Source organism: Fukomys damarensis, unplaced genomic scaffold (genome assembly GCF_012274545.1).
Source record: "Fukomys damarensis isolate Sample0158 unplaced genomic scaffold, DMR_v1.0_HiC HiC_scaffold_18, whole genome shotgun sequence".
Taxonomy (NCBI): domain Eukaryota; kingdom Metazoa; phylum Chordata; class Mammalia; order Rodentia; family Bathyergidae; genus Fukomys; species Fukomys damarensis.
In genome coordinates, this window is record NW_022900930.1 from 13202268 (window position 1) to 13227230 (window position 24963).

The window sequence follows — 24963 nt, forward strand, 5'->3', positions numbered from 1 at the left end:
TGGGCCAGCAAAGCCCTCACATTCCACTCTGATGAAGAGGACTGAAGGGCTCAGCGCAAGCTGCACCACCTCTGCCCGTGGGCATCTCCATCTCCCGTGAGGGGCCCCAGGTAACCCTGGGTGCCACAGTAAGCAATTCAATTCCTTATAGATACAAAGTAGCTTACTCTGTTTTATCTTTTAATTTAATTTTTTTTTAGAACTAAAGACTTTATTTTTTATTTTTTGGTACTGGATAGAACTCAGGACCTTACACTTGGGAGGCAGGCGGCAGAACCACTGAGCTAAATCCCCAGCACTATTAAGGACTTTATTTCAGACAAAAATTAAAAATAAAATATTGAGAGCTATTCCCTGGATGTGAGGGAGGAATGATGTTATGGAATTCCCTGTGGCTAGGCTAATACACTGGCGGCTTGCGGTAATTCTCTTCTCCCCATGATGGGAACTTCAGCAAGCGCAGGATCTGATGGTGGAAGCACGTTTGTCAAAGGCTATGGTCTCGGGCTCAGGCTCAGAGAGGGGAATAGAACTGGGCAGCAGCCTGGCCGAAAGCTAACCACAGAACGAGTCCTAAGGACCAAGAGCCTACTCTACCCACTCCTTCCTGGGGCCCAGAACAGACTGGGGCGTGGCTTGTGAACAGAACCTCTCAGACCCCAGGAGAGGGAGAAAGTCCCTCCTCTCCTCACATTCATCACCTCTGTTCTCCGGAGGCCAGTGAGTCTTGGAGGCTGTCAGGCGGTAATGCTGACATTTCAGGGCGGGGAAGCCCCATAGTTCTGGACCCCATGGCTGGCTGAACCGCCCCTCAGCGAGCGCTCCTGGTTACCACGTGATCCTTTGTATTTCTTGCCTTCCATTTCCCTTGGGTAGATGGTGAGTAGGTGGGGTTTCCTAGTTTGGGATTTCTCAGACAAGGGACCTCCCAGGTAGGGTGCCCTGGAACCCCCATCACTCTTGGGCCTGAGGAGAAGGTGTCACATGATGCCGTTGGTGAGGTATTGGAAACCATCATAGAGTTTACTGGTGTGACCACCGTGCTCCTGCAGGAAGTAATCGAGTAAGGACAGCTGTGACTATTTCTTCACTTGACGGATGGATATACGTTGACCTCTGGTTCAAACATGCCACTGTCGGCCAAAATCACAAGAATCTTGTATGGCTTGATCCAAAGGAGTACTCACTCTTGTTCCCTAATGGATTGCAGTTGCTTCAACACCTGGAAGGTCAGCAGCTCCTGCCTAAGGTTTGCGTTACACTTGCCAGGGACTGACAGGAGCTGTCAGCTGGGGGAGATGGCCATAGGGCGAGGCTTCTCTGACCCACAGTGCTATTTCCTGCCAGGGCTCTTGAAGACCAGCTGTGGAAGTGTCTTCTGGGTCTCTTTGAAGGCTTTGGGATCATAGGTTGGCTTCTCTCAAAGGTGCTGTCAGATGTCCCCTGCGGCAATGCACACAGACTGCTTGCTCTCCTGGCTGGTGATGCGTCCGTGAGAACTGAGAGATACTGTCACATCTGTTATTGTGTGCTTCAGGGAGCTCCACCTGCAGCTCACCTAGATCATCCACCAATTAGGCTTTGTCATCATTGTCCTATTTGTGCACAGAGCGGAAACCGCCAGCCCGTGACTCATGGATTCTCTACGGACCATGTGCTCCGAATTCAGTTCTCGAGGATCTGAACAGGGTCGCTGGTAGTGTTGAAGTTTTCACATGCAAGGACTTTTGCATAGATCAGGTAAGAAGCCTTGTCCTTGGAGTTGAGAACAACAGCTTGGGGGGCGGGCACAGACCACATGGTGGTCAAAGCCAGCGGTGAGCATCCAGACTGGGGCGGGAGCTTATGGTTGAGCAAGGAGAGGTCTGAGACAGCTGCTGCGTTTTCTGCCCTTTAGTAGGGAGCATGGCCAGACATTTGCCGATCACCATGACGAACTTGATGAATTGTTATTCAGGGGCCAGTCAGACAGGGGGACTGAATGAATTGCCAACACTGTACTCTTGGTGCTGAAGGAGAGCTCCTAGTCCTCTTTCTCCACTTTAGGGCTGGCTTTCTGTTTCAGGTTGTTGCTGAGACAGTAGGCTGCTCATGGTGTCTGACTTAGAACACTGGTGAGTCCTGTTGGAAGGAGACAGCCCTGTGTCTGGAGCTGGGCTGAAAGCAGACAACTCCCTCTTTCAGTGATCAGGCTTCAGCTCATCTGAGGGGATCAGCTTCTGTAACTTGGGCCTGTGGGAGTGACACTGAGTAGAAATGTGGATGTGTGAAGAGTAGGCCCCAAGCAGCAGGGTATACTAGAGGGAAAGGTTAGTGCCCTTGAAGGGTTAAGAGGAGTTTCTGATTCTCTTTAACGTATATCGGAATTTTGTCGTCATGTGAGTTTACTCTCCCGGAGGGCAACTTCTGTAAGATCAGGGCTGTGGCTAGTTCTTTTGTTTGTGCTTCAAAGCCCCTATTCTGAAATCTTACTCACTGTAGAGGAAAAGTATTTTTTGACTGAAGTGCCCTGATATGCAGTGCTAACTCTTCATTTATGCATTTTGTTTATGAGCAGGGAAACTTGGATGTTTCACATTTAGGCATTCGCCAAATTTCAGTTCTGTCCCATAGCCAAACCCTTACTCTTAATGAGAATCTTGTCTCCTTAAACAGAAAGAGATGATTTTGGATTAAATTCCTTGTCAATTTTTTTTAAGTGCAGACTGTTCTTGGAATTTTTAATTATCTGTATCGTGATTGCCATCCTGAAAACACATTGGATCCAAAGTGAAAATCTTAGTCTAGCAGGTCTCTAGCCCAAAGTCCAGCAGCAAAAACACCTCATTCTATAAGAGTCCCAGGACAGCCAGCCTATAACTTAGTGCCAGGGTCCTACTAGTGCAAGGCCCCAGGGCATTTTTTCTGTGGCTGTAATGGTTCCACAGAGCACATTCTGTATTGTAACTTGTTCTTGTGAGAAGATGGTTCTTGAGTTGGAATCACCATGTATGACACTGCTTATTTATTTCCCAGGTCACTACGAAAGTGTGTTCCACAGCAATGGTCACCAACACTTGGAAACGGGGACAGACACAAGGGAGAGGGTGATAGGCAAAGGAAGGGGTGTGGTATTCCATTTTCTCTCTCACAACACCCAAGAATCATTTTCTCAAAACTTTCAAATTAGAACCCTTCAAGTTACATTCATTTTCCTCTAATTGAATAGTAAATGTATCATTATAAAAATTAATGCTTAAGTAAGATGCTAGGACAAACTTCCTGTATATAAGCACAGAAAAACTAAAAAAATGTTTCTTTCTACATATATATGTGATAAAAGTAGAAAAAATATGGAAATGTTACCCTCCAGCTTCAGGAGAGTAGTTAGGCACTGGAAAGACATGAGTGGTTCTTTTTATCTGTGAAGTTTTACTTCTCAAAAATGAAACAAATCATGTAAAATGTGAGCTCTTGTTCCTGTAGGGATAGTAAAATGAAGGAAAACAGGGGTGAGTGGTAGACCGCATCCAATCAGGGCACAAGCGATTGCAAGGACTGCTTCCACTACTGTTTTGCTTTACAAATTTATACAGGTTGCATTTGTACATAACCTTTAGCAATTTGGTTTTTCTCCACTCAAACTTTGAAATTTATCATATCAGTAATCAATTCAAGTGAAGTGTCACATGACATTTAAAGAATTATGTCCGTTTCTAATTGTTATAAATAGCACTCCTGGGAACATGTTCTGGGGCAGGGTTTCTTGACCTCAGTACTATTGACATGTTGGTCTGGACACTTCTTTGCTGTGGGTGTCTCTGTATTGTAGGGTGTTTAGAAACATCCTTGGTCTCTACCCACTGGGTACTACTAACACTCCCACTCCCCTAGTGTGGTAACCAAAACATGCCACAGAATCACCCATTTGAGAATCACTGCTCTCGAGTATGCACCTGGGGATAGGACTGTGGGAAGGATGAATGTACACATTTTCTGTTCTCCAGATAGTGCCATACTATTTCCTAATGTTATATCAGTTTATACCCCTGTCAAATTCTAAGAGTTCCTAATGCTCAGCATCATCAGCAAATACTCATAGTAACTTATAAATTACTTCTGGTTAATCTGAATCCTCCCTTCCTTCTTTTTTTTAAGACAAAGATTTGCTAAGTTGACTATGCTGGGCTCAAACTTCCCCTCTTCCTGCCAGTCTTATTGCTTTGTTTGTTCCACTGCTGATTTCTAGTGAAGTCAATTATTTCATGTTTATTGACCACTTCAGTATTCACATATTTTGCCCATGCTTATGTTATTTTTATCTATTATATTACTTTTTAAAAAATTGCTGGACACATTCACTTAGCCAATAACTATTGTGGAATGTGTATAGGGCCCTGAAACCACTGTAGGTGCCAGAAATAAAGCAGTGAACTAAACAGACAAAAATTCCTACCTTCGTGCATCTCACGATCTACCAGGGAGAAACAAATGATAAGTAAAATAAGCAAGTAAACTGTGTACATGCTGAACTGAGGATATCTCCAGAGAAGGATAATACTAGAGGAGCGATAGGGACAGTCACGGTGGGCTGTTTTTATTTTAATTAGGACAATCCGGTGAGCCTCTTTGGAGAGAACAACATTTTAGCAACGCTAAGAAGGTGACTTGTAACCTTTATATAGAAGCTCCTTTACCTACAATGGGGTTGTTTTGACAAAGACATCATAAAATGTAAACATCGTCACGAGTCAAAATGTGTCATGATTGAATACTCTGAGTGTCGTAGCTTAGCTGCACAGCACACTTTGGAGCACTGATTGTCCCCTTAAGCCCATGTAGCTGACAGGGAGCTGTTGCCTGTGCTGTTCCCAGAAATTCATTTCATGTTACTAGCCCAGGGAGGAGATCAAATGTGTAGCATTTTCATACGATCTTAAGGTTCAAAAATTGTAGCCAAGCCATTATCAGTCAGGATCTGTTTTGGTTATGACATTGTACACAGCTTTTTCTAAGTATAAGGGAAGCTCATATTTTTTGTCATCAGGGTGTTGAAATTAAAATCTTTTCTGCTTTTGGTTTTTGAGGACTTAAGAATTCCTTCCACACTCTGTTGTTATACAGTTGTTCTCCTATGTTTTCTAAACATTTCAGTTTTGCTTTTCACTATAAGTTTCTAATCAGAAATTGAATTTGTTTTTGTGACTAGGATATGGTAGGGATCTAATTTAGTTTTCTCCATAGGGCCAGAAAAATGTATTCAACACTGCTCCCCTTCCTCATTTGATTTCTGTAATGTCACCAAAGTAATTACAAGCATTTATAAAGAAAGGGCTGGGCCGGGGATTTAGCTCAGTGGTTCTGGTGCTCTGTCTTGCAAGCATAAGGACCCGAGTTTGATCCACGGTGCCAAAAAAAGAAAAGAAAAGAAAAAAGAAAAAAGAATCACAGCCCTGCTTTCTCTCTTTTCTGCTTCCTTGGTCTCCAACATGTTTATTTTCATAACGATGTCCCATAGCTTTAATACACTAAAACACTACAGTTAATCCAGATCTCTGGCAGTATGAATTTCCTATTCTTATTTATCTTTGAAATCATGTTTATCTTTTAGACAATTATTTTTCCACATGAATCTTTAAATCATCTCATTAATTTCTGTAAAAGAAAATATTTCTGTTGATTTTAAAGGAAATTTCACTGATCTTTTTACTGTATGAGGAATCATGTCCTATGTGATGAATCTTAAATTGTATTCACTCTGCTTTTACTTTGTAGCATTCAAAAATGCTTGTAATTTTTTTCAAAAAAGCTATTTTGCACATATTTTGTTAGATATATTCCTCTACAACTTTGTTGCTATGTATGTGGTATTTCTGTTTTGAGTTATATTTTGTAATTGCATGCTGCTGACGTTTTGGAATGTTAATGGGTTTTTGCATGTTTATCTTGTTTCTGTTCTCATTAGTGAACTCATAAATTCAAATAGAGTCTCAGCATATCCATTTGGAATTTCTAAGTAGCAAAATATATGTCTTTTATAATAATTTTATTTCTTTATTTCTGATCTTTACCCCTTTTAATTATTTCCTTATATGTGCTAACAACCTAGACTAAAGTGTTGACTAAAAATGAAGCTGGACATCTTTTTTTATTCCTAAGTTTACAGCACCTATTTTTCAGAAGTTTTGTAATTAATTTAGGTGTTTTCTTTTAGGTTTTTCATAGACATGGTTTATTAAGTTAATATAGGTTTCTTTGCTGGGTGTGATGGCGCAAGCCTGTAATCCCAAGCACTTGGGAGGCTGAGGCAGGAGGTTCACTGTGAGTTTGAGACCAGCCTGGTCTACATAGTGAGTTCCAGGTCAGTCTCAACTACATAGTGAGACCCTGTCTCAAAAATCCAAAAAAAAAAAAAGATAGATTTCTTTAATTTTGGTTTACAAATCTTGTGATAGCCATTGCATTACATCTGTTGAAATTTGGGAGAATAATTTTCCTGAATTTACTGTTCATTTCCATATTCGTCATCATGATAAATCTTACCAGTATATTTTCTACAGACATGTTATTTTGCTTTCACAAAAAATTCTGCTTGACCCCAATAGATTTTTAAAAATAAAATGGGTTTATCTTGGGGTTTTAGTGGCATTTTATTTGCATTGCATTCAAAACTAAGATTTTCCAATAATTTTTTAAATGTTTTTGTCAAGTTGGAAAACATGGTTATGTTAGCTTCATGAGTTGGTTGGAGAGGGGCCTCCTCCTTCTTTTTCCTACTCAGTGCAAAAGTTTGTAAAATGTTGGAATTCTATTTTTCCTTAAAATCTAAATAGCATTCCTATATGAAACTGGGTTGATGCCTTCTATTTTCCTATAGTCATAAATTTTAAAATACTTTACAAGTCATAGAAAATAACCAATTTTATGTACATTTTAAATTTTATTTTCCATGAAGTTGTTCACAGTGTTTTCCATTGTCTTTAAAAACTTGGCACTGTATGGAAAATTATACCTACTTTTCTGTTGAAAATATTCTTTCTTTTCTTTTTGGTTAATCTTGCTAGAGTCTGAACATTTTGAACATTTTATCACTCTAAAGAATAAGCTGTTTATCTAAAGAATAAGTTGTTTATCTTTTTTTCTTGAGTTTTTAATCTATTGAAGTTTATTATTTGCTTCATTTTCCCCTCTTTACATTTACTACACAGTGCTTTTCCGTTGCCTTTGGAAGGTCACTTCATTTAGTACTTTCTGATGCTACATCCTTTTCTCTTTGTACTAGGAAACTTGGACAACTTGGTGCAATGTATTTTCAATGGGAATGACATACTCAGAACTCATGGATGTACAGATTTACTAAATTCTCACTGAAGATTATGGCAGTGTGACTAAAGACATTCTATTTCTGGAAGATAATTTAATATAAATTATAATTAAGGAGAGAAGCTCAAAATTATATATTCTAGAGCAATTTGACATGACTTTCTGTGACCTAATGACCAAGGTCCAAAACAGTAGCCACTGGCCTCATGCGGCTACTGAGCCCTTGGGATCACGGTACTGTGACTGAAGAACTGAGATGTAATGCGTTTAGTTAATTTAAATTGAAGTAATCGCACCTGGTAGTGGCTCCCGTCTTGGAGGAAATAGTTCTAGAGGTTTGTATTGTCACAGGAATGTGTTTACCTACCATTAATCTCAAAAAGAGTCTTAAGAAAGTTTCTGTCCCTCTTTTCTTATGTCCTCTCCTAAAGAAGTTAGTCCTAAAACCTTTGGAGCAAGATCAAGACAGGCATTAGCAAGAACAGAGGAGGCACCCAGGATAGGAATCACAGCCTGAATAGCTACCGGACAGTTGCTTGCACATTTCATAATAGTAAGAAATCTTTACTCAAAAGATTTTAGGTGCGATAATGGTATTACTGTTACACTTTTCGTTCTTCCTTAATGCGAACTTATCTTTAGACACATGTAATGAAATACTTGTGCATTAAACAAATATGATATGAATGATTTATATCACAATAATACAGTGGAGTATGTTAAGGGAGGAGGGGGGAAGATGTGGATGAACCAGGACTGGCTGGATTGGGTAAAGTTGAATCTGGGTATAAGTGCACGAAGGTTCTGCAGAGTATTCTGTCTACATTCATGTGTTTGAAAGTTTTCATGATAGCTGGCTTTTAAAAGAAGTTATTAATTTGGGCCCATTAAAAATATAGTCTCTATATTTGAACTAAAATGATTTAAAACGTACATTTAGAACTCTGTGTTTCCTTCTAAATATTGCTGTCACTATATAATACTAGTAAATATTTCCTTATTTTTCCATTTAAAATTTGCTTTGCCCTGCAAATTGCTTAAGATGTATGGCTAAAATTTTTCAAGTGTATTTTGGGGGGTTATTTTATTTCTTTTTATTTTGTAGTTTGCATTCAGACAACAGAGTGCTTTTGTTATTTAACTTGGTTTTATTTAAGGAATAAAAACTTGGATTTATTGAGGTTTTCCATTCACCTAAATATACTGAATTTTTATTAATATTTCAAGTGTAGTTAAAAGGAGTGTTTCTTGTCTAGGGCTTGGCTCTACATCAGTGCACTGAATCAAGCCCAGCTTATGTTTTCAAATACTCAATATCTTCATTTATTTTGATTCTTCCTGATCTATCAAATAATATATACTAAGAAAGATGTACTAAAACTCCACAAATCAGTTTTTTATCATTTCTTTTTGCAGCTATCATAATATTTATTTACATTAGGTTCACAAGTCTGGAAATATTTCTTCTTCTCAATAGTTTCATTTTTCATCTGTAATGAATATTTTTCTATTAATGCTTTGGATCTTGAAGCCCCTTTGCTAATATTTTTTGGTTAGTATTTTCTTGATACAATTCCTTTTAATTTCTGTATTTTTAATATTCTTATATCTTTTATTTTAGATGAGTCTCCTATAAATTACCATAACTGGACTTTGGTTAGCATTTATTTAGTCCAATTTGGGAATGTATTCCTATTTTTCTTTTTATCCTCACAAATGCTAAGCAGAAATATGTGTCTTCTAGCTGGTGAGTTGTTTGTTTTTATTCTAATTATCCATGTATGTAGATTTGTTTCTTTCCTTCTATATGGTCAAAGCTTGATTTTTCTGTTTCCATTCTTTCTCCACTTTAGCTTTCAATATAGTAATTACACTTTAAGTGCATTTTTCTTCTAACTTTTTTTTGTACCAGGGATCAAACTCGGGACCTTGATCTTGCCAGGCAGGTGCAGTGCAACAGAGCTACAACCCCAGCCCACTTCTAATTTTTTAGCTATCGTACAATTCCTATTTTCTTACTGGATATTCTTAAATTTTATGATTTATATTTTATATAAAAATGTCTAAAGCCAATCTTTACACTCCATGATGTACAGTAGCTATTGGGTTTTCTTATTTCAATTTTTTCACAATTGTAAACTAGTAATTGCTATTATTATTTTATACAACTAATATTTATTTGGATTGACGTATTTATTACTTTATAGTCAGCCTTGATTCCTGCCTGCTTCTCTTTTCTTTTGTTTAATTCTCTTCTTTCTGGTTTTTTCCCCTTCTTCTTCTTTCCTTTTTGGTCTGGGGAATCAAATTTAGGACCTTGCATTTGCAGGCGGGTACTGTGCCACTGAACTATGAACTACATCCCTGGCCAGTTTTCTTCCTTCTGAAGAGTCTCCTTTAATGATTCTTTCTAGGAAAGTCTGTGAGTGGTAAACCTTAGCTTATATTTTTCAATTTTGACCTCTAGATTGAGTGAGAGATTTAAGGGACATAGATAATGCTTTATCTTCTGCCTCCATTGCTCCTATGGAGAAATCTGAATTTCATTCACATGTGCGTGTGTGTGTGTGTGTGTGTGTGTGTGTGTGTTTAGGTGGCAGCAGCATTTTTATATGTTTTTAGTGAGACCCTCCTCAGGTTGTCTATTCAGCATACTACTTCACAAACTGGAGACACGCTACCTGAAAACTACTGGTGTCTCCTACCCTCTCAGGCACAGCATGGCATACAGCAAAAACCCCAACCTCACGTTACCCAAACCCAGCCTCCATCTTCTCCCAACCCTCAGACTCTTCAGGGACAGAGATGGTTTCTCTAAACCCAACAGCCAGCTGAGAAACCCCCACACACACCTTTCATCTTCCAAATCTACTGCCCAGCCACCAACCACGTCCCCTCCTGGCTAATAGACTGTCCTACACACCCCACCTGAGTCCAGGCAACTAGGGTAGGGGCTTTGTTCTGTTTTCTCTTGTGTCTCCAGGCTTTGAAGGAGCGCCTGGAACAGAATAAGAGTTTGGTAAATATGTCTTAAATAAAGCAGACAATGAATTAATTTAGCCTCCCCGGAATACCATGTGGTATAAATATCCAACATGAAGTTAAATGCTTCTGCTTTAAAGTAAAATAAAAATAGACAGAAATATGAAGCCTGAAGTCTGGCTGTAAATTTTCAAATGATTTTTAGAAAAGTTTTCCAATATGTGATAGTTTTAAGCTCCTTCACAGTTTCTAATATTAAACAAAGTAGCAGAGAAAACCCAAATCTCTAATATAAAGAATAAAAATAAAAGGAAATCCTCCTATAAAATTTAGGTATGGCTTTAAAAAAAATGTTTAAAGCCCCAGCCTCAGTTTCCAATTAAAAACAAATCCAAAATACATTTTTCTCTATAGAAATATTCCATCACAGTCTTGAATGTGAAGTAGGGGGAGAGAGACAGAAAGACAGAGAGAGAGGGAATAAGACAGAAAAACTTTGTAGAAACTTCATTTTGTCTAAAGCCCTCTAACCTCAGTTTCTACACAAACAATATTTCCAAATAAACCACAAAAATAGCACGCTAAAGTCCCAAGGCACAATATTGCCACATACTTTCTGAAAAACCTATCAAGCTCAGTTTTCAATTAAAACTAATGAAAATAATGTACAAATACACACTTCCTTTTTCCTTAAAGAGGCTTCCTCTATTTTTGAGATCTTCCCTCTACAAATATATACATAGGTTTTGAAATGTAAAAATTCCTCTTTTTAAAAAGTTTAAATTCCATGTGGTGAAGTTCACTTACAGAGTACACTACCACACTTGCTTCTTGAGGTACCTGTGAGCCTTTGGTAGAACCTGAGGGCTTCTAATTGACCCCCACCATAGAGCCCTGCATGCATGTTCTCAACACTTAATGGTCTGGAGGCGCATGGTCCTAAGCAGCCCTGGTGCAAATTCTCTTGAGAGCAGAAGGAACCCTGCGCACATGCTCCTGAGGTGTAACTTCTTGGATGAGATGAGGGAAGCTCTGAAAGTGAGAGTGCCAATCAACCTTCCTCCTAATGCTTCATTCCACCACCCTTTAGGAGGAAAAGAAATATACATTCTTGATGCCTTTATTTTTTAATAAAGACATCAAAAAATAGGGTCAGGCTGGGGATTTAGCTCAGTGGTTCCTCCACCTGCCTCACAAGCACAAGGACCTGAGTTCAATCCCCCATACAAAAAAAAAAAAAATAGTGTCAGCTGATACTTAAAGAAAATTGATTCGAGTTTGCATGGTATCTTAGTGTTACAATTCCTTGGGCCTCCCTAAAAGATCCTGTGATCTCTTGATAGATAAATATAAAAATTATTCTGTTCTGGCCTGTTCTCCAAACACTGTGCAGTGGTCTTGAAGATACTGTTTTGGGGCACTAGGGGAAAATGTTAGGTAATATTTCATGTTTTTTTACTGGAATAAGTTAAAAATATCTTTTCACATGGGGAGGTTAGATTTGGTTTTCAAAATTGGCTTTGGATTTAGAGGTAAGTAAATATCAGTAATCTAGTGATTCTAGTGGTCCTCAGACACTCCTAGAGAAGAACCTGGGAAACCTACTGCTGGCTCCCAAAATACAGTCACCAGTCCTGTAAGTTTAATGTTATGGAAAAGTTAACCTTACAGAAGATTAAACTTACAGAAGACCAGATGTATATCTGAGTTAAGTGGGCTCCCTTGATGAAATTCTAGAGATGCTGCACAACAGAAAGGCTGATGAAAAACTATGGAGAGCTTTCAGAGCTTTTCCACCAGAAGTGTGTGTGTTTACGTCTGAAAGCATCACATCTGACATTTGACTGCACAACCAACACTGATACTTTCTTCTGATTTTATTTTTTTAAAGCACTCATGGAAACTTTAGCAATGTTAAGCTAAGTGAAAGAAGATGATAGAAAAGGTTTCATGTTACATGATTTCATTTATATGAAATATCAAGCATTAGTGACTCCATAGAGCCAGAAAACAGACTAAAAGGTCATCAGGGGCTGGCAGAAAAAGGGGAATGGAAGTGGACTTCTTCAGAAGGTCTCAGAATGTTTTGGAACTAGATGGAGATGTTGCTGGTGCAACCCTGTAAATGCACCATGTCGATGAGTAGCACAACTTTAATAGGTAACTTAAAGCTGTGTGACTTACACACCTATAAAATTTTATGTGCATAGATGTGCACACACATAGAGGCAGGGCCTTTGCATCTTGCTTCTTTTCTGTGTGAAATAAATGGAACTTCCTGATGGCCCAAGTCATGGAGATTCATCAAAGCCTGTTTACCATGTAATTTCTGGGGTATTTGTAGATGGTTACAGGGAGCTTTTCCTGCTCTCGTGTCTCAGTGAATGAAACATGACCAGTGCAGAGAGGGCCCATTGCATTCCTGCTTGGAACAGTGTGGGGAGAGTTCCTAATGAAGATTTTCAAACAATCCATTACACCTTTCCAGTATTGCTATATTCTGTATATTGGTAGTTTCTAAATACAATTAATATAAAGCAGAAATACACAAAAATGCAGCTTTTTGAAAATTTACTTTTATTAGCCCATTTGGGCTGTGTGTACTGATTGCGTCCTTTGTGAGGAGTCAGTGGACATACATAACATATTCTCAACTCTTATTCAAACGCTTCCCACCCTTTCCCTCCCCCTGTTTTCGTCCCTTCATTCTCTTCCCTTTTGCAAGTGCTCTATCTTCTGTTTGTCTATCTTTCACTCTGCTTTTCAATTTATTTATACTCTGGGCTTATCATGTAAGAGAAAACACGCAATATTTAAGCTTTTGTGTCAGATGCATTTCACTTAACAGTGTGGCCTCGAGCTGCATCCTTTTGACTCTATTCACCAGAAATTTGATTTTTGGATCTGGGCTGGGACTCAGTTTTTAGAAAGCTAAATCATAGCATGTCTCTGTGAAATCATATCCAGTAACCCTGAACTTCTGTGTTGATCACTGATCCATGATCTGTCAATTATATAATTTACCACAATATCCAAATAGTGTAACATTATGTTCTCATCTTCAAGCATGGGCAAACATCCCCCCTATAACTTGGAGTGTAATATGCACCAGGCAGTTAAATACAAGTACATTTTATTGATGCAAGAGTAAAATGCATAAAATTAATGAAGACTGCAAAAGCTATTGGAATTTATTAATATTAAACAATACATATTAAAATGTTATGTACGTATATAATTATCTGATATTAACATTCCAATCCTCCAGTATGTGCTCTCAGGCTGACCAGAGTGCCTTTCTCAAAGCCATCTAAGCAAACCATTCTGCCTCAATATCAATTCTCTAAGTTGATCATATTTAGTCAAGACAATCCTTCCTTTTATACATGTATTTGAACAATTTATTTACTACTGTATGTTCTGCTGAGTTAATGCATGCACACCATAATATTTAGCCCCCCCCGTATTAGGCTTTGAACATCAAGCCTTTGCACTGAGCTACCTCTTCAGCCTCTTTTTTCTTATTTCGAGACTACATCACTAAGTTGCCCTGGCTGGTCTGGACCTTTACATCTTCTTGCCTTAGCCACTCTGAGTGGTGCTGGAATTACAGGCATGTACCTCCATGCTTGGTTATAGTTTAAATTTTGAAATAATAGTTCAAGGTAGGTACCATCTACTTTTAGAGACAAGGACATTTAGATTCAAGGAACACATTACTCAAAGCTAGAAATCAGCAAAGCTGGATTTAAATTTGGATCTCTCTAATTTTAAAACACTTAATTTCCTACTACCATACTATTGCCTTTCACACAGCCTGTGCAGAAGATAAAATCCACTCAAGACTTTCCATCTCCTTCATCAAGTGGTGTCCCAGAGCTGCATTATGGAAACCAATTTTTAAGTATCTTCCCAACTCCACATTCATTGACTTCACATCGGACAGCTTGCAGTAACCCTCAGCGAAAACATTGACACCAAAAAATTGAGCTGCAAGTCAATGTTTTTCAGAGCTAGCTGGCCACCCAACATTCACCAGCATACCCCTTCACGTCTTCCAACTATAGCCATCTCTCCCCCTTCTTAGTTTCTGGTTTTTACACTTCACTAATAATTATACAGTCTTGTAAATTTCAAATCAGTAACTCTTGTGGGTAACAATCACCTATATAAGAGTTAGCAAATTCTTTAATCTCTTAGGTCCGAGATGCTGTAAAACAGAATTTCACGTTTAAGGATCTGGAAATAGGATGCAATAAAGCTGCCAGTCTACCAGCAGGGGGAGCCCAATTTCCAAACGTGCACTTCACTTTCTTTGCAATAGAGAAATAATTCAAATGGAAAAAAAAAGGTTATATCGGAAGAACCTATCTTACCAGATTCTGTATTGCTTACAATACTGGAAATAAAGAAATATTTTGTAAAACAAAATAAATTTAATAGAACATAAAATAAAAAATTAGGAATTTTAAAAATTCTTCTAATTTTTCTAAAAAGAAAACCAGAAGCATAAATTTTGTTGTTCTCTAACCAAAGCCTTTTAGGATGTATAAACTATGTAATTTTCACAAAGTATATTCACTTTTTCAGGGTTCTTAAAATTCTTCTGCATTCATGTGTGAATGTAATGCAACTAAATTTAAAACTCAATTTGTAAAAACTTGATATGATTATTCTAGATTTTATCTGAGAGAGTAAAGGAGTAGAAGGCATTTAAAATACTAAAGAATAAGAATAGCTTTTGTTGTTGAACTTTCAGAAATTGCACCATACAATATCAGCATATTAGAGCAGAGTGACATATGTGCTTAAATATCCATATCAAAATAATAGAGTAGTCGTACAGACTTGAGGATCTGGGATTTGATTAATGTGATGTATCAAACTGATAGGAAAATTGTGAATAATTCTATGCATGTTGCTGGGATAATTATTTGGGGAAGAAAATCATGTACTTCTTACCATGTTCTAAAAACAGTCACGATGGGCTAAAGTTTTAAACATAGTCTTTATATTCATATGGGCAAAATACATTTAAATGCAATATATACATATGTGTGTGACCCACAGTATTTTTTTCTGTGCAAAGATGTATACAGATTTTACATAAGCAGATGGACAGTTTATGTAAAGAGATCCTATGCGATTAGTAGCTTTCTATCAACACAGAGATAAAATTCTGCCACGCGACTGTGAACGTTAGCACCCTTCTCTCAGTCCCCGTCCATGGACTGTCTCTGCTTCTCCCTGTCTAGTTTAGGACCGCCGGGCATTCTCCAGCTGGGAGGAGGTCATCTCCGTGGACAGGTTGGCTCTTGGCAAATCTGAGAGCAGTACTTTGGAGAAAAAGACACTTCTTTCCTACAGCTTCAGTGAATGAAATCTTAATGAGTTCTGCGTTTTTTTGGTTTTTTTTTTGTCTTTTATAATTATCGAAAAATTCGAACATTTCACAAAAGTAGAGAAAATTACATAACAGCCCCTGTGCACTCCCTGTCTTGCTTCACCATGGGCAAATTACAGCGGCTCTGTGTTAAAGGCTCAGCCCCTAGCATGGCACTATTAGGAGTTGGTGAAACCTTTAATAAATGTATGTTGGGGGGCACTGGCGGGCAATCTTTAGGTCATTGGAAGGGATCCTGTAACCACAGCCCTCTCCTCACTCTTTCTTTCATTCTACAAGGTGACTGTTTTTGTTCGTCCATGTAGTCTGATCCCCCCTACCGCCATCTGGCTCCTTCACTAGAGGCCTGAAAACATTGAGTCGATAGGATCATGGACTGGAAACTCCAAAATCCTGAGCCAAAATAAACCTTTTTTCTTGGTAAGTTGATTATCTCAAGTATTTGTTGTATTGATGAAATTCTGGGTAACACATCTACCTTCAACCCTCGAATTATTTTTATTCTGATTCAAATATTATGTCACCTACATAGATTTCAGCATGTACAGCTAAAGAAAATGAATATTATTAGCACACCTAAAACATTCATTGCAATTTCCTGATACCATTAAATACCCAGACACTATTTGAACGTTCTCATTAAATTATAAATGCTTTGTTACTGTTGCCCACCTAAAATAACAAATGGAGAGAGATTTTCCAGAAATAGTGAATTCATCGGGAATGAACAATTGGAATGGGAACACACAAGGCAAAGGGTTTTTAAAGGTAAAATGAGGAAGGTTACGTAAGTCATTTGGAGCAATTACACTCGGCCACAAGAATCAATAACAACAGTGACACCAGTCCAGTGTTGAACCGCAGCTTCTGCGCAGATGTCCTTGCAGAATTATTTGTGTATGAGGTTGCACTGGCTTTGTGTGTGTTGGTGGTTCTGGCAGAATATCTTGTGATCACTCTTGTTATCAGACATACAAGACACATCCGCAAGATTCATTCCTTTATGACCTCCTGGCTCTACTTTTCTTTTCTTTTTTTTTTAACATTTGATGCAACTTACTTCATTTTTAGTCTGACAACATTCACACGATTTATATGAAAAAGACTTAAATTCAAGGACATGTTCTCACCCACTGACTCTTGGTTATATATTCAGATTTGTACCAGTCAGTGATTTGTGGGTATCATGCTTGGCTCAAATGCCCAATCTTTCAGAGGGAGAAGGCCTTTGTCACAGAAGCAAGGTGTTAAATAAGCACAAACAATAGCCAAGCAACCACCACAGCTAACTATTGATATGTAGTATTTCTTTTTCTAATGGACCTCATCAACCTGCCACCATAACATAGAGCTACACTTTCTGTGTAGGGGGCAAATGATTCAAAATTAGCCATCCCCAGGAACCTTACTGCTCTTTCTAGGGATTTTTAAGTGTTACACTCTTGTGTTTCCAGAATGAGCTTTCCTGGGTCTTGTTGTTCAGCCTCCTGATCTCCACCCCTTGATGCTGCCGCCTGTCATGTGCCCTTCATCACATTGTAACATTCTGGGAGTCCCGTGGCTAAAATACCTACACCACCACCACCCTGGAGGAAGGGACACTGTTCTCTGACAGGCACCAGGCCCTCCAGCTTCCAGGGAACATGGTTGCTCCTATAATCTCAGGTCTACTCTCATCAGCTGGGTGTTAATGTTTTCGTGTAGACTCAAGAACAGTCAACCCACAGTGGGTCTGTGATGAATCGTTTCCCTATCCTTCAAGGATTGCCACTGTGAATGGAGCTTTCTGTAAATGGGTCTCCCCCACAGGCATCTCTGGTTCAGTCTATCTCCTTGATTGACCCCAATTTACTATGTATTTCTTTCCCTAGTGTCCTCTGTGGGCAGCTTCATTGCAGATTGATTTACTTATGGAATACTTTCTGGAATATTAATATGTTCCATGATTCACCAATTAGAGATCAAGTGTTTCCTGAAAATCAGAAGAAACTACAAGGTCTAAAAAACTGTGTTATTTCATACGGAATGTATCAGTCAGTGCTTACTAGAGAAAACAGATTTAATACAAAATATACAAAGATGTAAGAATTTACAAAATTGGAATTTACAAGTTATGAGAATTCACAAAACACAAATACTTCTGCAAGGACCCCTGCCAGCAGCTGTCTGTTCAACCTTCACAGCCAACTGATATCACTCCTGCTAGTGATTTTCATGGCCAAGGATAATTGCTTAAAACAATGGGCCAAGGATTTGGCTCAGTGGTTCTGCCGCCTGCCTCGCAAGTACAAGGTCCCCAGTTTGATCCCTGGTACCAAAAAATAAGTATGTAAAAGCATCACACCACGGTGACATATATGCATTCATTTTTTGGGGGGCCAGGGATTTAGCCCAGTGGTTCTACCGCCTGCCTTGCAAGCACAAGGACCCAAGTTCGATCCCTGATACCAAATAATAATAATAATAATAATTGCTTAAAATAACTTATGCAACCTTCCTCATTTTACGTCTGCCTTGCAAGCACAAGGACCCAAGTTCGATCCCTGATACCAAATAATAATAATAATAATAATAATTGCTTAAAATAACTTATGCAACCTTCCTCATTTTACATTTTACAACCCTTTGCCTCCCTGAACGTGCACAGAGTTTACTACAGCACAGGTATTCCCATCCAATGTGCATTCCCAATGAATTCACTATTTTTGGAGAATTTCCTCCAGTTTTTATTTTAGGTGGACAACAGTAACAAGAGTGGACTGGGGATCCAAAGGATCCAATCAAAGTCCTGGAGGAGCTCAGGATAGTGTCCCACGTGAGTCCGTATCAGGAGGCTGAAGAGTCTGGGCTGGAAGCCAGGAGACGACGTCCAAGATGAAAGCCAAGGCTGGAGCCCCCCTGAAGAAACAGGAGCAGCCTTCCTTCTTTGTTTCCCCTTTACACCATCTGGCTAGGATCCTCCCTAGAGTGGGCCTTCCACACCCAGAGCTATGCTGGGCCAACTTAGTTGGGCATTACTCAAGCTGACACCATCTGTCAACCACCACACGGAAGTTTTGAAAAAGATGTTGAATAGCAATTTCAGTTTCCATTTCAAGGCTTACATATCACTCCGGATCTGCTTGTAAGTTGGTAAAAATTGTGAAGTCCACTTTGATTGGAGCCTAACTGCCTCTTACAGCTGGTTAACAAAAGTTTATAAATTCCTTTTAAAGTTAAGTTCCTCCCACATTTTCCTCTAGAAAGAACCTCATGAGAATTATAACAGTGCCAGTATTTGTTGCAATTTAACAGTATTCAGAAGAGCTCATTGAGCTTTAATTCTCCACAAAGGAATCCTGCCTTTTGCATCCTAGTTACTTGGTGCGATTGTTCAGCCCAGCTTTTTTGAGAAGAGAAAATTTGTCTCTTGGGCCTCATAACAGATGGCAGGTGGCATGAGACAGCAGCTTCATTGTTTCATTTGTGAGAAATCCATCAAGGAAATCCCATATATCCAAGGAAAGACCCAACCTTCAGAACTGAGCGGATACCTTTGTAAGGTATCATAAGTACTTTGTGTTGTTTTCTTTTCCATGTCAGTGCCTTTTGTGTACCGTACAGGGCTCTGCAGTCAGACTCGGGCTCAAAACCCCAACACCCCTTGAAACTTCATATTATGGGCTGGGGGTGGCCTTTAGTAGAGCACTTACGTATGGTGTGGGCCTTGGATCCATACCCAGCACCACAAAACAAGAAACCAAACAAACAAACAAACAAATACCCTTCATATTACATAACCTACCAACTTCATATGAAACACCGGGGTGAAGATTCCATGTCAAGAAAGGGCTATCCTGTTCATCAAGTTGAAAGCCACCACTCACACAAAGCGCAGAATCTGCAGCATATGCAACCATGCTGATTCTCTGCCTGTTACCACCATGGATCCATCAAACCATCACTCCAAAGCCTACTCCTTCAGTGCCAGCTCTGAAGCATAGTCATTACAAAGAAAGATTCCACAGTTAAATAATTGCAGCAGAACTGGCTTACACCAAGAAATGTAGGTTGTAGAATTTCTTTGTGTCTTTGTTTCTTTTTTAAAAGCAACTGCAGAGCCAGGGATTTAGCTCAGTGGTGCTGCCACTTGCCTTGCAAGCACAAGGTCCCTAGTTCAATCCCTGGTGCCCAAAAATAAAATAAAACAAAACACCCATGGACCTTTTATGCAACTCTCTACTGCAGTTTCCCGGCCTCATTTGCATATGGAGTCCTTTCATTGTGTAAAATTAGCATTCTGCAGGGCATGTTTAGGGAAATACTGAGTTATTTTCTATCTGAGAATAAGTCCCCCAGCCATGGCTGTTTTTCTTGTATCATATCACAGGTTTTTTGATGGGACTCATCGTTTTTTCAAATATTTGAAATTTTAAACTATTTGTAGGAAAAAGACAGTGGCTTCCTACAAAAAATTGTATATGTTGCTCTTGTCATTTAAACAGTCTAGATTTGATATGTGATAAATGTGTGATATACTTACACATTTTCAGAATTCTAAATGTTCTTGAAACACAATAATGCCAAAGAAAGGTTATTCAGTGTAATCCATATAAGGATAAAAGTATTCTCATTAAAATGTTTTCTGATGTTTATAGGCTAATAGTTCTCAGGAATATGGTCAGAAATATTTTAATGCTCAGGTGGATGGTTTACTTTCATTGTGAAATCTTCTAGTAAAATGAGAATTTCCTGGGCTGGGGATTTAGCTCAATGGTTCTGCTGCCTGCCTTGCAAGAGCAAGGGCCTGAGTTCAATCCCTGGTACAAAGAGAAAGAGAGAGAAAGAGAGAGAGAGAGAGAGAGAGAGAGAGAGAGAGAAAGGGTGAGAGAGAGACAGATCAGTTAGATGCTACCAAACTGGAAAGATCCGTCCTCTCACACTCCTCCTAGGAGCCAGAAAGAAATCAGCGTGGATGAGGGAAGAGGGCAGGGGGCAGGGAGAGAGCATGCAGTCTTCAGGGACTTTCAACCTGTGCAGTTGCTCAGAAAGACCTGGACTTGTTTCAGTGCTTTGCTGTAATTGCTGTGAAATTCTTAATGTGGGGCCTGGGATATAGCTCAGTGGTGCCTCACAAGGTCTTGAGTTTGATTCTTGGTACTGGAAAAAATATTCTTAATATGTTTTCAAAAAATGATTTTTGTTTGTTTGTTTGTTTGATTTGTCTTTTGTATCAGGGATTGAACTTCAGCCTTTCCTCTGGCAAGGCAGGCAGTAGAACCACTGAGCTAAATCCCGGGCCCAATTACACATTTTTATTCTGCACTGGGACCCATAAATTATGTAGCAGCCCTGGGTGGGGTGAGCAGCTTTGAAGAAAAGGTGTGGTCTTTTCAGCATTTGACTGGTGGGAAGTGACTGGATTAGTGCTGACTCAGGTGATATTTGGTCAGAGCTCTTAGATGGTTAGAGCCATAGATGGTGTGTGTGTGTGTGTGTGTGTGTGTGTGTGTGTGTGTGTGTGTGTTAAACTGGGTGGCAGCCAAAGAACAAACTGAAGTGATAGAATTTATTTTGTAGGTGAGTCTTTCTGAATTGATAAAATATTTCATTTTTTATACCCCACCTCTGAATGCTGAGTAACCCACAGCCCCCGAAAGAGCAGCTTTGCGTCCGTCCGTGTGCTCCTAAAGCCCCCTCTACTGCATTTGCCCAACAGTCAGCTTCCCCTTGGAAGGGTTGCCACGGCAAATTCCATCCCACCCAACAATCACTGGTGCACACCATTCATTTAGAGAGCAAGTGGTTAAATTCTACCCCACAAAGAAATGCAAAGAAGCCATTGTTTTAAGCCCCCTTAAATGACTCATCCTTTGGTATAAAATATTCAAAGTACTTTAAGGTCAAAGTCACCATCTTGCACTTTCCTTTATTACGAGTACTTGGAGGACATATGGATGCACAGTCTAGAATCTCATGGGTGCTGCCCGTGTAAGGAAAACTCACATTCACGCATTTTGACTTGAGGAAACTAGACTTTACAGCATGGGCCAAGGAGAAGACACATTTGTTTCCACATCAGGTTCATAAAAGCAATGATTAAAAGTGAAGGCCCTTCACGTTGTGCAGAGGCAAACAAACCTGTGAAGGAAATTTAAAAGTTGCTGCTGGGGAGATGAGATGAAAATCCAGAATATGTCTTATCACAGTGGCCAAAGGAAGAGGACATCCATCCCAGTGGAGAGCTCAGTGCTGCCAAAGACACCCCCAGCCATGGATGCAAGGGTGCGGGGGAACCGCAAAAGTTCCAAACTGAAATAGGGGGCCCACAGCATGATAGAGGAAGTTCAAGTCCAGTACTGTCATGAGGCATGAATCGCATTCCCTGGAGTTAGGCATCTGCGCACTGGGATGGGGAAAGTGTGAACTATCAAAGGAGAACACAAAGTATACGGAGGAGACAGAGCTATTCACTCAAGGGACAGAAACCTTTAAGACAGTAAGTCTTTCAAGAAAGCCAAGGGACTGTTAGAGAAGTAGGAAAAACAGCCAGAGCAGGATCTTACTTAAATGCCTATGGTATTATTTAAAGAAGTACTCAGCAGTACTAAGTGCTGTGCAGAGGTGAGCTCAAAAAGAAGATGAAAGGACTGGGATTTAGCTCAGTGGCGCCACCGCCTACCTCGAAAGCACAAGGACCCCAGTTCCATCCCCAGCACCAAAAATACAAACAAAACAAAAAGAAGCTGAAAGATATCTATTGGATTCAGCAACAAACCCACACCAATGGTGATTTCAGTAGTAGGGTTGGATTAGAGCGGGTTAAGAGGTGGCTGTAAGATAAAGGAAAATGAGCACGGACAACCCTTTCACAATTCTGAGTGCAAGGAGAAATAATCTTTCCTTTGCTAACCCCATTGTCCAACTAGACATCCTAGTTCAGGGCAGGCACAGTCTTAAAGGTCCTTGAAGATAGGAATCCCAGCTGTCTCCTTCATTGTCCCCTTGGAGAGTCAGTACCTGGCCCCAAAAAGCACTCGTTGAGTAAATTGGAATGAGTGATGCTGGGAATGTTTGAATTCTGATACTTCCAGAACAATGCCCCTGTCGAGTTGGGCCAAGTAAGAACGATAAGGAATGAGCAGGGATGGTGAGAAGGAGGAGGGGTGAAAAGAGAAAGAACAACAGTATAAATAGGTATATTCAGCATTTGGTAAGGCTGAGGCAGGAGGATCCCAACTTGAACCCCAGCTGAGGCAATTTCACAAGTTAGTGAGAGCTTGTCTGGCAGGTTTTACAGGCCACCCTGCTTATTAGCATAGAATTTATGTCTCAGTCTCAGCTAAATAGTCACCCTGTTCTAACTAATGCACAGTGAAGTTATGAAATATTTTTAAACATAAAATAAAAATAGCTTAAATTAAAAAGGACTAAGGATGTAGCTCATTGCAAAGGCCCTGGATTCAATTCCTAGTACCTCAACACACACACACACACACACACACACACACACACACACACACACACACACACACCAGTCTCAGTGGTCATCTGGAAACTGGCCTTGCAGCTCTGAAAAGGCACTAGGTGGATGTAAATAGGATGAGGCTTCTCAAGGACTGGAGGGTGCAATATCTTAGCAGGTGACAAGGCCGCTAAGAAACAGCTTGCAGGGTAAGATAGGCTCATTATCTTTGGCAGTCGATTCAGAAAGAGGGGAATTTGAAGCAAGGTCCACAATGAAAGGAACACTAATGTTATAGTGGAAGGGCTGAAACTGTGGGACCCAAGTCTTTTACCTGGATATGTAGGGGTCTGGTGCAGAAAGACGAGGAAGTCAGGCTATAATCCTAGGTAAGTTCAGTTCCATTTAACCAATGTTTGGTCAACCCTGGAATATACTGGGCTTATAAAGGCAGGCAAGTATTCTGTCTATCCTTTACCAACTCATTGTCTAGTGCAGGAGGTACACTTACACATGAACATGACAGAAAAGATAGAGCTGCAAATAGGACTATGTTTAAGATCAAGAGTATAGAAGGAGATAAATCCTGGCTGGAGACTGGGAAAGGCATCAGAAAAGAGGTTCCTGAATAGTGTCTTAAATAAGGAAAAAATGCTTGAAGCTGAGATGTCCCTGCTGTTCTAAAGTTAGAAAATTAGTATGTTTTTCCAAGGTACACGATATGAAAGCAGATCATATTTAGCCTTCTAAGATACCAATTTTAAAGGCTTCTTGAGTATACTCCTGGTATAGAGCAGAAAGAGCATGTAGTTAAAATTAGATGAGGTACCATTTATCAGCACCTCTAGCTATGGGCCTCACAAACCATGGGAACTCTTTTTTCACCTATAAACACACAGGCTAGTTTATTCTTATTCCAAATGTTTGTATTTTTTTCCTTTTCCCTTTAACACTGTTGAGAAATTTTTTCTTTCTCTCTTTCTTTTCTTTTTCTTTTTTTTTTTTTTTTTTACAAAGGCCATCTCTTAGTTGTATTCTCATAATACTCATTCCTATCACTGTATCCCTGTCACAACCAGCAGCCTGCTCTCTCCCAGGTGCTCAGGGACATCACCTGAGGAAGAGGGAGAGGCTGCCTATCCAGAACGATGCCTTAGTTCTCCATCCTTTGTGCAGTAGTCCGTGTTTCTCCAGTGTCGTCCAGAGTCCTTTTCTGTCCTGTTTGCTCAAATTGGCTTTATTGTTTCAGGTAAAACTGCCATAGGAGGAAAAATTCACGATCCTTTACATCTATGGTCCTTCTCTGACAGCCTTCTGAGTTGCTCATTCCTGTCTCTGCTTAATTTTCCTCTTCAGTCTGAGAAGCAGTTTCTTTTAATCAGTCCAATTGCATCTTCATGTCTCTGCTTTGAGGGCTTGTTTTGATTAACGACTTTTCAAAAAGTGTTAATAGCTACTTTGTGAGTGCCTTCAAATCTTTGGCTTTAGCGAGAACATTACATAAGGAAGGACAGTCAAACAAATGCAGTCTTACTTTTCTTTCTTTCTTTTTTTTTTTTAGTACCAGGTGTCAAACTCAGGACCTTGCGGTTATGAGGCAGGCAGCAGAACCACTGATCTAAATCCCCAGCCCAAACAAATGTAGTTTTAACTGAGTTAAAATTCTAGGGTTTTATTACTTGACTCTAGTATAGCAATGATTATGAAACTGCTAGTAGGTTTTTTTAGTTTTAAAATATTGATTCATTCTAATACTAAAAAAATTACTTTTCATTCATTATTGTTTTTATTCGAACATCCCATATGTAAGGTCATTTTATCTCCAAATATA

At 39.4% G+C, this 24963-nt stretch overlaps 1 pseudogene; it reads right to left on the reverse strand.

Moving 5' to 3' along the window:
- Window positions 1-980: 980 nt before the first annotated feature.
- LOC104860938 overlaps window positions 981-24963 on the reverse strand; it is a 50568-nt pseudogene continuing 26585 nt past the window's right edge.